General features: G+C 54.0%; 1 protein-coding gene across 1 annotated transcript in view; it reads left to right on the top strand.

Moving 5' to 3' along the window:
• Window positions 1–12,955, top strand: part of LOC147718068 (carboxypeptidase M-like) — a 217,412-nt gene that overhangs the window by 177,286 nt on the left and 27,171 nt on the right. The gene's annotated exons all lie outside the window — the stretch shown is intronic.

The following is a 12,955-nucleotide window of genomic DNA, read 5'->3' as shown; positions in this document are numbered from 1 at the left end:
GGGTGGGCCACCTTGGGGGAAAAATGGGGAAAAAATGCATCATCAGGGAAGAAAAAAATCAGATGTGAATATATAGGAAATGGAATGCAGATACTAAAGAAAACGTATGCGGTTAGTCACAATTAATGGGTGTGATTTAAATGATGCAAGAAAAAGAAGGGATCTGAAAGAATATTTTAAGGCACTACTAGCTGATCTGATTTGTGTTCAGGAAACACATGTAGAGATTTCTCAGAAGTTTTTTCTGGAACAATTGGGGTATAAATTACTGACCTGCATGACTCAGGGGACTAAAACCCGTGGGGTAGCGATATTGGCAAGAGCAAACACTGTCATTTTGAAAAAACAGCACGCAGATAAATACGGTTGATGGGTTTTAGCCGGGTGCCAAATGCATGATTTTAATTTTACACTATGCTCTATTTATGCCCCTACAGTGGATGACCCGGAGACCCTTATCCACATAAATTCTCAACTGTCTAATTGGCCTCTTCCCATCATACTGTGTGGGGATCTGAACATTAATGGCTTGAATGGGCTTTGGAAGAATGATCCTGGTAGGTTTATTGGCAAAAAGAAAAAAAGCCATAGAGCTTTGATACGGCTTATGCAGGACAATGGTCTGATCGACATTTGGGAGCAGATAATTGGGGGGGGGGTAGCACTTACTACTCGGCTCCCCACAAAACTTTAGCGCGCTTGGATTATTTTTTGATCTCACCCTCGCTGATACCGATGGTCAAGATTAAAAAGCTGCCGAGATTGATGTCAGACCACTACCCGCTTTCTATAGATATCTCTACACCAAATCAGCAGAAAGGCACAACTAGTTGGTCGTTTGAGAGAGCTCTATTGCAGGATGCGAATTATATTGCCCACATGGAAGGTTGGTTCAGGGAATTTATGGAGATTAACATGGGGACGGCTTCACCAGCAACAGTGTGGGATGCCTTAAAGGCCGGCATCAGAGGGGAAACTATTAGCTACTCTCTCAGACGAAACAAGTTGGAAAAGGAAGCTATAGAGAGAAAGATACATTTAGTAGTGACGTTAGAAGAAGAGCTGGTTAAAATTATTAGAGTCAAAGGGGATGTGATAAGAGCTACACAAAATCTAGCGTTGGCTAAGGCGGCAGTAGGAGAAGTATATGCTTCAAAGGCAACAGGAAAATATCTAGCTTGGAGGCAAGAGCAATATGAATACATCGAACAAGTTTTTCGAAATCTAGCTATAAGAACACGGCAGGCAGCTACTAGAGGTCAGATCACAGAGATGATCACGGAGGCAGGAATATTAGTTAAAACGCCAAAAGAGATCTGCTCAGTTTTCCAGGATTTCTATGAGAAATTATATAGTCAGGACATGGGGGCATGTCTAAACGAAGAGGAAATTGAGCAGTATCTAGAGACTGCTTCACTAGATAGGCTTACGGCGGATGATAAAAATGCCTTGGAGGTAAGCTTTACCCCGGAAGAAATACAAAGGGCTTTTAAAGATCTCCCTTCAGGGAAAGCAGTGGGACCTGACCTAATACCATTAGAATTTTACAAGAAATTGTTTTTAATATTAGAAGCAGATATTAATAAACTTATGGTCTCAATACAAAATGGAGTGGCACAACCGGGGTCCTGGGGCGAAGCATCAATGGTGGTTTTCCTTAACCCCTTCGACGCTCATGACGAGCTGAGCTTGTCATGTAACGCAGGTTTTTTAAAAAGTCAGCACGCAGCGGGAAAAGCCGCCGCGCGCATGGTGTTAAAAAAAATAAAACCCCTACCGACCCCGGTTCATATAGACCAATAAGCCTAATGAACAGCGACACTAAGGCTTACTCTAAAGTTTTGGCCAATCGTTTGAGTTTGATAATAGGCAAGGTCATTTCTCCCTGGCAGCACGGGTTCATCCCTGGGAGGGGCACCACTGACCACATCAGGAGGGTATGTACTCTGTTCGACAATACAGCAGCCTCGCGAGACCCTATGTCTTTAATATTGCTGGACGCTGAAAAAGCTTTTGATAGGGTCTCGTGGGGTTTTTTATGGGCAGCAATGAGCAAAATTTACTTTGGAAAAGTATGTATAGGGGCATTAAAAGCCCTATATAAGAGCCCGGGTATTAGACAGAGTAATGGGGGAACAGAGCAAGGCAATAAAAATTGAACGTGGAACTAGGCAAGAGTGCCCCTGCTCCCCACAACTCTTCGCCTTTTACATAGACTCATTTATTAGACGGATCGAATCAAACAAGAATATTTTGCCAATTGTTTTGAATGGTCATGAGACCAAAATCCTGGGATATGCAGACGATCTAGCAATAACATCAGCTGCCCCAGTTACCGCGTTAGCGGAAATAGAGAACGAAGCGAAAATGTATGGGCTCCGATCAGGGTATAAACTGAACCAAGGTAAAACACAAATCGTCAAAAATCACCTAGCTGTAATAGAGGATCAGAGAATTACAGAGTCGGCGGTGTACTTGGGTATCACTATAATGTCTGATTTATCGAAAGTTGTTGAGAATAATTTGACCCCCGTGATCAGAAAGGCTAAATTAGATCTTGATAGGATGAACAATCTGCATTTAACAACTATTGGGCGTTGTAATGTGATAAAGATGTTGCTATTACCTAAGATTCTATATTTTTTTCGTACAATTCCATTAAAATTCAGCAACAGTTGGTTTAAGGAAATAGAGGGGTTCTGCAATCAGTTTATCTGGGCAAAAGGCAAAACTCGAAGAGCTATAAAATTGTTAGCACTTCCTAGAGACCGGGGGGGCCTTGCAGTAGCTGACTTTAAGGCTTACTATCTCACTGCAGCCTTACAATATATTAGAGGACTCTTAGGCGGGAATACGAATGACTTTTGGAGGGGTAGTGCAGGGATCCCGGATGTATGTGAATTGTTGGTCCTGGATTCTAATAAGGGACTTCTCACATTTAAGGAATTAAATCAGTATAAAAGAACGAAGTTTAAGACTTTGGGGGCTGCCAAATCAGTCTGGTCTATGATTCAGAAAAAAATTAAACTTGGGAGAACGGATTTTTACACCCCTTTGTATATGAACACGTCACTCCCAGAGGTGTTCCATGACCAGGTGATGAAACGGTGGGATAGTCTTGGAGTTGGGACAATAGGAGACTTAATGGATGAATCAGGCTTAATTACATTTGATAAGGCGAAGCAGTTATATGGTCTGGATCGGAGAGACTTTTTCAAATACTTACAGATAAGATCAGTGCTACAAAGAAAGCAAGAGGGTCATTGCAAATTTAAAAAGGAGGATCTGATGGAGGTAATACGAGATGAGGATGGCTGTTCAATTTCACAACTTTATGGCGAAATATGTCAGCATACCGATGATGATCGGATAAAGGTATACGAGAAATGGAGAATTAAACTAAATCTAGTTGGGAATGAGGGTGAAAAATCACTTATGCTTGCAAACACTATTTTAAAGGTGGCGAATCTGCAAGCACAGTATTATAAGACCATGTATGAACTATTACACACCGATTAGAATAGCCCGCTGGGGGGGAACTAGCGGGATATCTTGCCAAGATGCCAAAGCTTACAGGCTGATACGATACATATGTTTGCATCTTGTCCTAATTTAGACCCTTTAAAACAAGCATTAGACAAGTTCTTTAAGGAAGAATTGGGGAACTCTATTAGTTTAACTAACGAGGTTATGGTCCTTGGGGTAGCAATGACCTTGACCCGATTGTGTATTGCAATGCTATGGAAAGACCCTAATCCTCCGTCATTTCAACAATGGCTTTCAAAGCTTCTAGCTATTTATACGTTGGAGAAGGCTCTGTATGAGAAAAAAGGTTGGAAAGCCAGACAGCTTGGCAAACAGGTCTGGGCACCGGTCGAAGAATGGAGATCAAGGGTAGATGATTAATTATATAAATAAAAAGGATGGTTGTCTCCATATGGATAGGATGATATGTTGCCTCCGTAACCTATATATATATTTTTTTTCTCTTTTTCCCTCTTTTTTTTCCTTTTCCTATATATTCCTTTATATCAGTCTTTGTATATGGCGATATGTGTTCTCAGGTCAGTGGGGCTGGAGCTGTGTTCTCAGGACAGTGGGGCTGGAGCTGTGTCCTCAGGTCACTGGGTCTGGAGCTGTGTTCTCAGGTCAGTGGGGCTGGAGCTGTGTCCTCAGGTCAGTGGGACTGGAGCTGTGTTCTCAGGTCAGTGGGGCTGGAGCTATGTTCTCAGGACAGTGGGGCTGGAGCTGTGTTCTCAGGTCAGTGGGGCTGGAGCTGTGTCCTCAGGTCAGTGGGGCTGGAGCTGTGTCCTCAGGACAGTGGGGCTGGGGCTGTGTTCTCAGGTCAGTGGGGCTGGAGCTGTGTTCGGAGGTCAGTGGGGCTGGAGCTGTGTTCTCAGGACAGTGGGTCTGGAGCTGTGTTCTCAGGTCAGTTGGGCTGGAGCTGTGTTCTCAGGTCAGTGGGGCTGGAGCTGTGTTCTCAGGTCAGTGGGGCTGGAGATGTGTTCTCAGGTCAGTGGGGCTGGAGCTGTGTTAGGAGGTCAGTGGGGCTGGAGCTGTGTTCTCAGGACAGTGGGTCTGGAGCTGTGTTCTCAGGTCAGTGGGGCTGGAGCTGTGTCCTCGTGTCAGTGGGACTGGAGCTGTGCCCTCAGGTCACTGGGGCTGGAGCTGTGTTCTCAGGTCAGTGGGGCTGGAGCTGTGTTCTCAGGTCAGTGGGGCTGGAGATGTGTTCTCAGGTCAGTGGGGCTGGAGCTGTGTTAGGAGGTCAGTGGGGCTGGAGCTGTGTTCTCAGGTCAGTGGGGCTGGAGCTGTGTCCTCAGGTTAGTGGGGCTGCTGATGTGTTCTCAGGACAGTGGGGGCTGGAGCGGTGTCTTCAGGACAGTGGGGCTGGAGCTGTGCTCTCAGGGCAGTGGGGCAGGAGCTGTGTTCTCAGGTCAGTGGGGCTGGAGCTGTGTTCTCAGGTCAGTGGGGCTGAAGCTGTGCTCTCAGGGCAGTGGGGCAGGAGCTGTGTTCTCAGGTCAGTGGGGCTGGAGCTGTGTTCTCAGGTCAGTGGGGCTGAAGCTGTGCTCTCAGGGCAGTGGGGCAGGAGCTGTGTTCTCAGGTCAGTGGGGCTGCTGATGTGTTCTCAGGACAGTGGGGCTGGAGCTGTGTTCTCAGGTCAGTGGGGCTGGAGCTGTGTTCTCAGGTCAGTGGGGCTGAAGCTGTGCTCTCAGGGCAGTGGGGCAGGAGCTGTGTTCTCAGGTCAGTGGGGCTGGAGATGTGTTCTCAGGTCAGTGGGGCTGGAGCTGTGTGAGGAGGTCAGTGGGGCTGGAGCTGTGTTCTCAGGACAGTGGGGCTGGAGCTGTGTTCTCAGGTCGGTGGGGCTGGAGCTGTGTCTTCAGGTCAGTGGGGCTGGAGCTGTATTAGGAGGGCAGTGGGGCTGGAGCTGTGTTCTCAGGACAGTGGGGCTGCTGATGTGTTCTCAGGACAGTGGGGCTGGAGCTGTGCTCTCAGAACAGTGGGGCTGGAGCTGTGTTCTTAGGACAGTGGGGCTATTGATGTGTTCTCAGGACAGTGGGGCTGGAGATGTGTTCTCAGGTCAGTGGGGCTGGATATGTGTTCTTAGGACTGTGGGGCTATTGATGTGTTCTCATGATAGTGGGGCTGGAGCTGTGCTCGCTGGACAGTGGGGCTGGAGCTGTGTTCTTAGGACAGTGGGGCTATTGATGTGTTCTCAGGACAGTGGGGCTGGAGATGTGTTCTCAGGTCAGTGGGGCTGCTAATGTGTTCTCAGGACAGTGGGGGCTGGATCTGTGTCTTCAGGACAGTGGGGCTGGAGCTGTGTCCTCAGGTCAGCGGGGCTGCTGATGTGTTCTCAGGACAGTAGGGCTGGAGCTGTGTTCTCAGGTCGGTGGGGCTGGAGCTGTGCTCTCAGGTCAGTGGGACTGGAGCTGTGTTCTCAGATCAGTGGGGCTGGAGCTGTGTTCTCAGGACAGTGGGTCTGGAGCTGTGTTCTCAGGTCAGTGGGGCTGGAGCTGTGTCCTCGTGTCAGTGGGACTGGAGCTGTGCCCTCAGGTCACTGGGGCTGGAGCTGTGTTCTCAGGTCAGTGGGGCTGGAGATGTGTTCTCAGGTCAGTGGGGCTGGAGCTGTGTTAGGAGGTCAGTGGGGCTGGAGCTGTGTTCTCAGGTCAGTGGGGCTGGAGCTGTGTCCTCAGGTTAGTGGGGCTGCTGATGTGTTCTCAGGACAGTGGGGGCTGGAGCGGTGTCTTCAGGACAGTGGGGCTGGAGCTGTGTTCTCAGGTCAGTGGGGCTGGAGCTGTGTTAGGAGGTCAGTTGGGCTGGAGCTGTGTTCTCACGTCAGTGGGGCTGCAGCTGTGTCCTCAGGTCAGTGGGGCTGAAGCTGTGCTCTCAGGGCAGTGGGGCAGGAGCTGTGTTCTCAGGTCAGTGGGGCTGGAGCTGTGTTCTCAGGTCAGTGGGGCTGAAGCTGTGCTCTCAGGGCAGTGGGGCAGGAGCTGTGTTCTCAGGTCAGTGGGGCTGCTGATGTGTTCTCAGGACAGTGGGGCTGGAGCTGTGTTCTCAGGTCAGTGGGGCTGGAGCTGTGTTCTCAGGTCAGTGGGGCTGAAGCTGTGCTCTCAGGGCAGTGGGGCAGGAGCTGTGTTCTCAGGTCAGTGGGGCTGGAGATGTGTTCTCAGGTCAGTGGGGCTGGAGCTGTGTGAGGAGGTCAGTGGGGCTGGAGCTGTGTTCTCAGGACAGTGGGGCTGGAGCTGTGTTCTCAGGTCAGTGGGGCTGGAGCTGTGTCTTCAGGTCAGTGGGGCTGGAGCTGTATTAGGAGGGCAGTGGGGCTGGAGCTGTGTTCTCAGGACAGTGGGGCTGCTGATGTGTTCTCAGGACAGTGGGGCTGGAGCTGTGCTCTCAGAACAGTGGGGCTGGAGCTGTGTTCTTAGGACAGTGGGGCTATTGATGTGTTCTCAGGACAGTGGGGCTGGAGATGTGTTCTCAGGTCAGTGGGGCTGGATATGTGTTCTTAGGACTGTGGGGCTATTGATGTGTTCTCATGATAGTGGGGCTGGAGCTGTGCTCGCTGGACAGTGGGGCTGGAGCTGTGTTCTTAGGACAGTGGGGCTATTGATGTGTTCTCAGGACAGTGGGGCTGGAGATGTGTTCTCAGGTCAGTGGGGCTGGAGCTCTGTTAGGAGGTCAGTGGGGCTGGAGCTGTGTTCTCAGGACAGTGGGGCTGTAGCTGTGTCTTCAGGTCAGTGGGGCTGGAGCTGTATTAGGAGGACAGTGGGGCTGGAGCTGTGTTCTCAGGGCAGTGGGGCTGCTGATGTGTTCTCAGGACAGTGGGGCTGGAGCTGTGCTCTCAGGACAGTGGGGCTGGAGCTGTGTCCTTAGGACAGTGGCGCTATTGATGTGTTCTCAGGTCAGTGGGGCTGTAGCTGTGCTCTCAGGTCAGTGGGGCTGCTGATGTGTTCTCAGGACAGTGGGGCTGGAGCTGTGTTCTCAGGCCAGTGGGGCTGGAGCTGTGTTCTCAGGTCAGTGGGACTGGAGCTGTGTTAGGAGGTCAGTGGGGCTGGAGCTGTGTTCTCAGGTCCGTGGGGCTGGAGCTAGTTCTCAGGTCAGTGGGACTGGAGCTGTGTTCTCAGGTCAGTGGGGCTGGAGCTGTGTTCTCAGGTCAGTGGGGCTGGAGCTGTGTCCTCAGGTCAGTGGGACTGGAGCTGTGTTCTCAGGTCAGTGGGGCTGGAGCTATGTTCTCAGGACAGTGGGTCTGGAGCTGTGTCCTCATGTCAGTGGGACTGGAGCTGTGTCCTTAGGTCAGTGGGGCAGGAGCTATGTTCTCAGGTCACTGGGACTGGAGCTGTGTTCTCAGGACAGTGGGGCAGGAGCTATGTTCTCAGGTCACTGGGGCTGGAGCTGTGTTCTCAGGTCAGTTGGGCTGGAGCTGTGTTCTCAGGTCAGTGGGGCTGGAGCTGTGATCTTAGGTCAGTGGGGCTGGAGATGTGTTCTCAGGTCAGTGGGGCTGGAGCTGTGTTAGGAGGTCAGTGGGGCTGGAGCTGTGTTCTCAGGTCAGTGGGGCTGGAGCTGTGTCCTCAGGTCAGTGGGGCTGCTGATGTGTTCTCAGGACAGTGGGGCTGGAGCGGTGTCTTCAGGACAGTGGGGCTAGAGCTGTGTCCTCAGGTCAGCGGGGCTGCTGATGTGTTCCCAGGTCAGTGGGGCTGGAGCTGTGTTAGGAGGTCAGTAGGGCTGTAGCTGTGATCTCAGGTCAGTGGGACTGGAGCTGTGCTCTCAGGACAGTGGGGCTGGAGCTGTGTTCTCAGGTCAGTGGGGCTGGAGCTGTGTTCTCAGGACAGTGGTGCTGGAGCCGTGTTCTCAGGACAGTGGGGCTGCTGATGTGTTCTCAGGTCAGTGGGGCTGGAGCTGTGTTCTCAGGTCAGTGGTGCTGGAGCCGTGTTCTCAGGACAGTGGGGCTGCTGATGTGTTCTCAGGTCAGTGGGGCTGGAGCTGTGTTCTCAGGTCAGTGGGGCTGGAGCTGTGTCCTCAGGTCAGTGGGGCTGCTGATGTGTTCTCAGGACAGTGGGGCTGGAGCTGTGTCCTCAGGTCAGTGGGGCTGGAGCTGTGTTCTCAGGTCAGTGGGGCTGAAGCTGTGCTCTCAGGGCAGTGGGGCAGGAGCTGTGTTCTCAGGTCAGTGGTGCTGGAGATGTGTTCTCAGGTCAGTGGGGCTGGAGCTGTGTTAGGAGGTCAGTGGGGCTGGAGCTGTGTTCTCAGGTCAGTGGGGCTGGAGCTGTGTCTTCAGGTCAGTGGGGCTGGAGCTGTATTAGGAGGTCAGTGGGGCTGGAGCTGTGTTCTCAGGACAGTGGGGCTGCTGATGTGTTCTCAGGACAGTGGGGCTGGAGCTGTGTTCTTAGGACAGTGAGGCTATTGATGTGTTCTCAGGACAGTGGGGCTGGAGATGTGTTCTCAGGTCAGTGGGGCTGGAGATGTGTTCTTAGGAGAGTGGGGCTATTGATGCGTTCTCAGGACAGTGGGGCTGGAGATGTGTTCTCAGGTCAGTGGGGCTGGAGCTGTGTTAGGAGGTCAGTGGGGCTGGAGCTGTGTTCCCAGGTCAGTGGGGCTGGAGCTGTGTTCTCAGGTCCGTGGGACTGGAGCTGTGTCCTCAGGTCAGTGGGGCTGGAGCTGTGTTCTTAGGTCAGTGGGGCTGGAGATGTGTTCTCAGGTCAGTGGGGCTGGAGCTGTGTTAGGAGGTCAGTGGGGCTGGAGCTGTGTTCTCAGGTCAGTGGGGCTGGAGCTGTGTCCTCAGGTCAGTGGGGCTGCTGATGTGTTCTCAGGACAGTGGGGGCTGGAGCGGTGTCTTCAGGACAGTGGGGCTGGAGCTGTGTCCTCAGGTTAGTGGGGCTGCTGATGTGTTCTCAGGACAGTGGGGCTAGAGCTGTGTTCTCAGGTCAGTGGGGCTGGAGCTGTGTTCTCAGGTCCGTGGGACTGGAGCTGTGTCCTCAGGTCAGTGGGGCTGGAGCTGTGTTCTTAGGTCAGTGGGGCTGGAGATGTGTTCTCAGGTCAGTGGGGCTGGAGCTGTGTTAGGAGGTCAGTGGGGCTGGAGCTGTGTTCTCAGGTCAGTGGGGCTGGAGCTGTGTCCTCAGGTCAGTGGGGCTGCTGATGTGTTCTCAGGACAGTGGGGGCTGGAGCGGTGTCTTCAGGACAGTGGGGCTGGAGCTGTGTCCTCAGGTCAGTGGGGCTGCTGATGTGTTCTCAGGACAGTGGGGCTAGAGCTGCGTTCTCAGGTCAGTGGGGCTGAAGCTGTGCTCTCAGGGAAGTGGGGCACGAGCTGTGTTCTCAGGTCAGTGGGACTGGAGCTGTGTTAGGAGGTCAGTGGGGCTAGAGCTGTGTTCTCAGGACAGTGGGGCTGGAGATGTGTTCTCAGGTCAGTGGGGCTGGAGCTGTGTTAGGAGGTCAGTGGGGCTGGAGCTGTGTTCTCAGGACAGTGGGGCTGGAGCTGTGTTCTCAGGTCAGTGGGGTTGGAGCTGTGTCTTCAGGTCAGTGGGGCTGGAGCTGTATTAGGAGGTCAGTGGGGCTGGAGCTGTGTTCTCAGGACAGTGGGGCTGATGATGTGTTCCCAGGTCACAGGGGCTGGAGCTGTGCTTTCAGGACAGTGGGGCTGGAGCTGTGCTCTCAGGACAGTTGGGCTGGAGCTGTGTTCTTAGGACAGTGGGGCTATTGATGTGTTCTCGGGACAGTGGGGCTGGAGATGTGTTCTCAGGTCAGTGGGGCTGGAGCTGTGTTCTCAGGTCAGTGGGGCTGGAGCTGTGTTCCTCAGTTCAGTGAGGCTGGAGCTGTGTCTTCAGGACAGTGGGGCTGGAGCTGTGTTATGAGGTCAGTGGGGCTGGAGCTGTGTTCTCAGGTCAGTGGGGCTGGAGCTGTGTCCTCAGGTCAGTGGGGCTGGAGCCGTGTTCTCGGGACAGTGGGGCTGGAGCTGTGTTCTCAGGTCAGTGGGGCTGGAGCTGTGCTCTCAGGACAGTGGGGCTGGAGCTGTGTTCTCAGGTCAGTGGGGCTGGAGCTTTGTCCTCAGGTCAGTGGGGCTGGAGCTGTGTTCTCAGGAGAGTGGGGCTGGGGCTGTGTTCTCAGTTCAGTGGGGCTGGAGCTGTGTTCTCAGGTCCGTGGGGCTGGAGATGTGTTCTCAGGTCAGTCGGGCTGGAGCTGTGTTAGGAGGTCAATGGGGCTGAAGCTGTGTTCTCAGGTCAGTGGGGCTGGAGCTGTGTTCTCAGGTCAGTGGGGCTGGAGCTGTGTTCTCAGGAGAGTGGGGCTGGGGCTGTGTTCTCAGGTCAGTGGGGCTGGAGCTGTGTCCTCAGGTCAGTGGGGCTGCTGATGTGTTCTCGGGACAGTGGGGCTGGAGCTGTGTTCTCAGGTCAGTGGGGCTGGAGCTGGTGTCTCAGGTCAGTGGGGCTGGAGCTGTGTCCTCAGGACAGTGGGGCTGGAGCTGTGTCCTCAGGTCAGTGGGGCTGGATCTGTGTTCTCAGGACAGTGGGGCTGGAGCTGTGTTCTCAGGTCAGTGGGGCTGGAGCTGTGTTCTCAGGTCAGTGGGGCTGGAGCTGTGTTCTCAGGTCAGTGAGGCTGGAGATGTGTTCTCAGGACAGGGGGATGGAGCTGTGTTCTCAGGTCAGTGGGGCTGGAGCTGTGTTCTCAGGTCAGTGGGGCTGGAGCTGTGTCCTCAGGTCAGTGGGGCTGGAGATGTGTTCTCAGGACAGTGGGGATGGAGCTGTGTTCTCAGGTCACTGGGGCTGGAGCTGTGGCCTCAGGTCAGTGGGGCTGGAGATGTGTTCTCAGGACAGTGGGGATGGAGCTGTGTTCTCAGGTCACTGGGGCTGAAGCTGTGTCCTCAGGTCACTGGGGCTGGAGCTGTGGCCTCAGGTCAGTGGGGCTGGAGATGTGTCCTCAGGTCACTGGGGCTGGAGCTGTGTTAGGAGGTCAGTGGGGCTGGGGCTGTGTTCTCAGGTCAGTGGGGCTGGATCTGTGTTCTCAGGTCAGTGGGGTTGGAGCTGTGTTCTCAGGTCAGTGGGGCTGGAGCTGTGTCCTCAGGTCAATGGGGCTGGAGCTGTGTTCTCAGGTCAGTGGGGCTGGATCTGTGTTCTCAGGACAGTGGGGCTGGAGCTGTGTTCTCAGGTCAGTGGGGCTGGAGCTGTGTTCTCAGGTCAGTGGGGCTGGAGCTGTGTTCTCAGGTCAGTGAGGCTGGAGATGTGTTCTCAGGACAGGGGGATGGAGCTGTGTTCTCAGGTCACTGGGGCTGGAGCTGTGTTCTCAGGTCAGTGGGGCTGGATCTGTGTTCTCAGGTCAGTGGGGCTGGATCTGTGTTCTCAGGTCAGTGGGGCTGGATCTGTGTTCTCAGGTCAGTGGGGCTTGATCTGTGTTCTCAGGTCAGTGGGGCTGGAGATGTGTTCTCAGGACAGTGGGGATGGAGCTGTGTTCTCAGGTCACTGGGGCTGAAGCTGTGTCCTAAGGTCACTGGGGCTGGAGCTGTGGCCTCAGGTCAGTGGGGCTGGAGCTGTATTCTCAGGTCACTGGGGCTTGAGCTGTGTCCTCAGGTCAGTGATGCTGGAGCTGTGTTCTCAGGTCAGTGGGGCTTGAGATGTGTCCTCGGGTCAGTGGGGCTGGAGCTGTGTCCTCAGGTCAGTAGGGCTGGAGCTGTGTCCTCAGGTCAGTGGGGCTGGAACTGTGTTCTCAGGTCAGTGGGTCTGGAGCTGTGTCCTCAGGTCAGTGGGTCTGGAGCTGTGTCCTCAGGTCAGTGGGTCTGGAGCTGTGTCCTCAGGTCAGTGGGGCTGGAGCTGTGTTCTCAGGTCAGTGGGGCTGGAGTTGTGTTCTCAGGACAATGGGTCTGGAGCTGTGTCCTCAGGTCAGTGGGGCTGGAGATGTGTTCTCAGGTCAGTGGGGCTGGAGCTGTGTCCTCAGGTCAGTGGGGCTGGAGCTGTGTCCTCAGGTCAGTGGGGCTGGAGCTGTGTTCTCAGGTCAGTGGGGCTGGAGCTGTGTTCTCAGGTCAGTGGGGCTGGAGCTGTGTTCTCAGGTCAGCGGGGCTGGAGCTGTGTTCTCAGGTCAGTGGGGCTGGAGCTGTGTTCTCAGGTCAGTGGGGCTGGAGCTGTGTTCTCAGGACAGTGGGGCTGGAGCTGTGTCCTCAGGTCAGTGATGCTGGAGCTGTGTTCTCAGGACAGTGGGGCTGGAGCTGTGTCCTCAGGTCAGTGGGGCTGGAGCTGTGTCCTCAGGTCAGTGGGGCTGGAGATGTGCTCTCAGGTCAGTGGGGCTGGAGCTGTGTTCTCAGGTCAGTGGGGCTGGAGCTGTGTCCTCAGGTCAGTGGGGCCGGAGCTGTGTCCTCAGGTCAGTGGGGCTGGAGCTGTGTTAGGAGGTCAGTGGGTCTGGAGCTGTGTTCTCAGGTCAGTGGGGCTGGAGCTGTGTTCTCAGGTCAGTGGGGCTGCTGATGTGCTCTCAGGACAGTGGGACA

Source organism: Lissotriton vulgaris, chromosome 5 (genome assembly GCF_964263255.1).
Source record: "Lissotriton vulgaris chromosome 5, aLisVul1.2, whole genome shotgun sequence".
NCBI lineage: Eukaryota > Metazoa > Chordata > Amphibia > Caudata > Salamandridae > Lissotriton > Lissotriton vulgaris.
The sequence above is the reverse complement of the archived record's forward strand: the minus strand, read 5'-3'. Positions and strand labels throughout refer to the sequence as shown.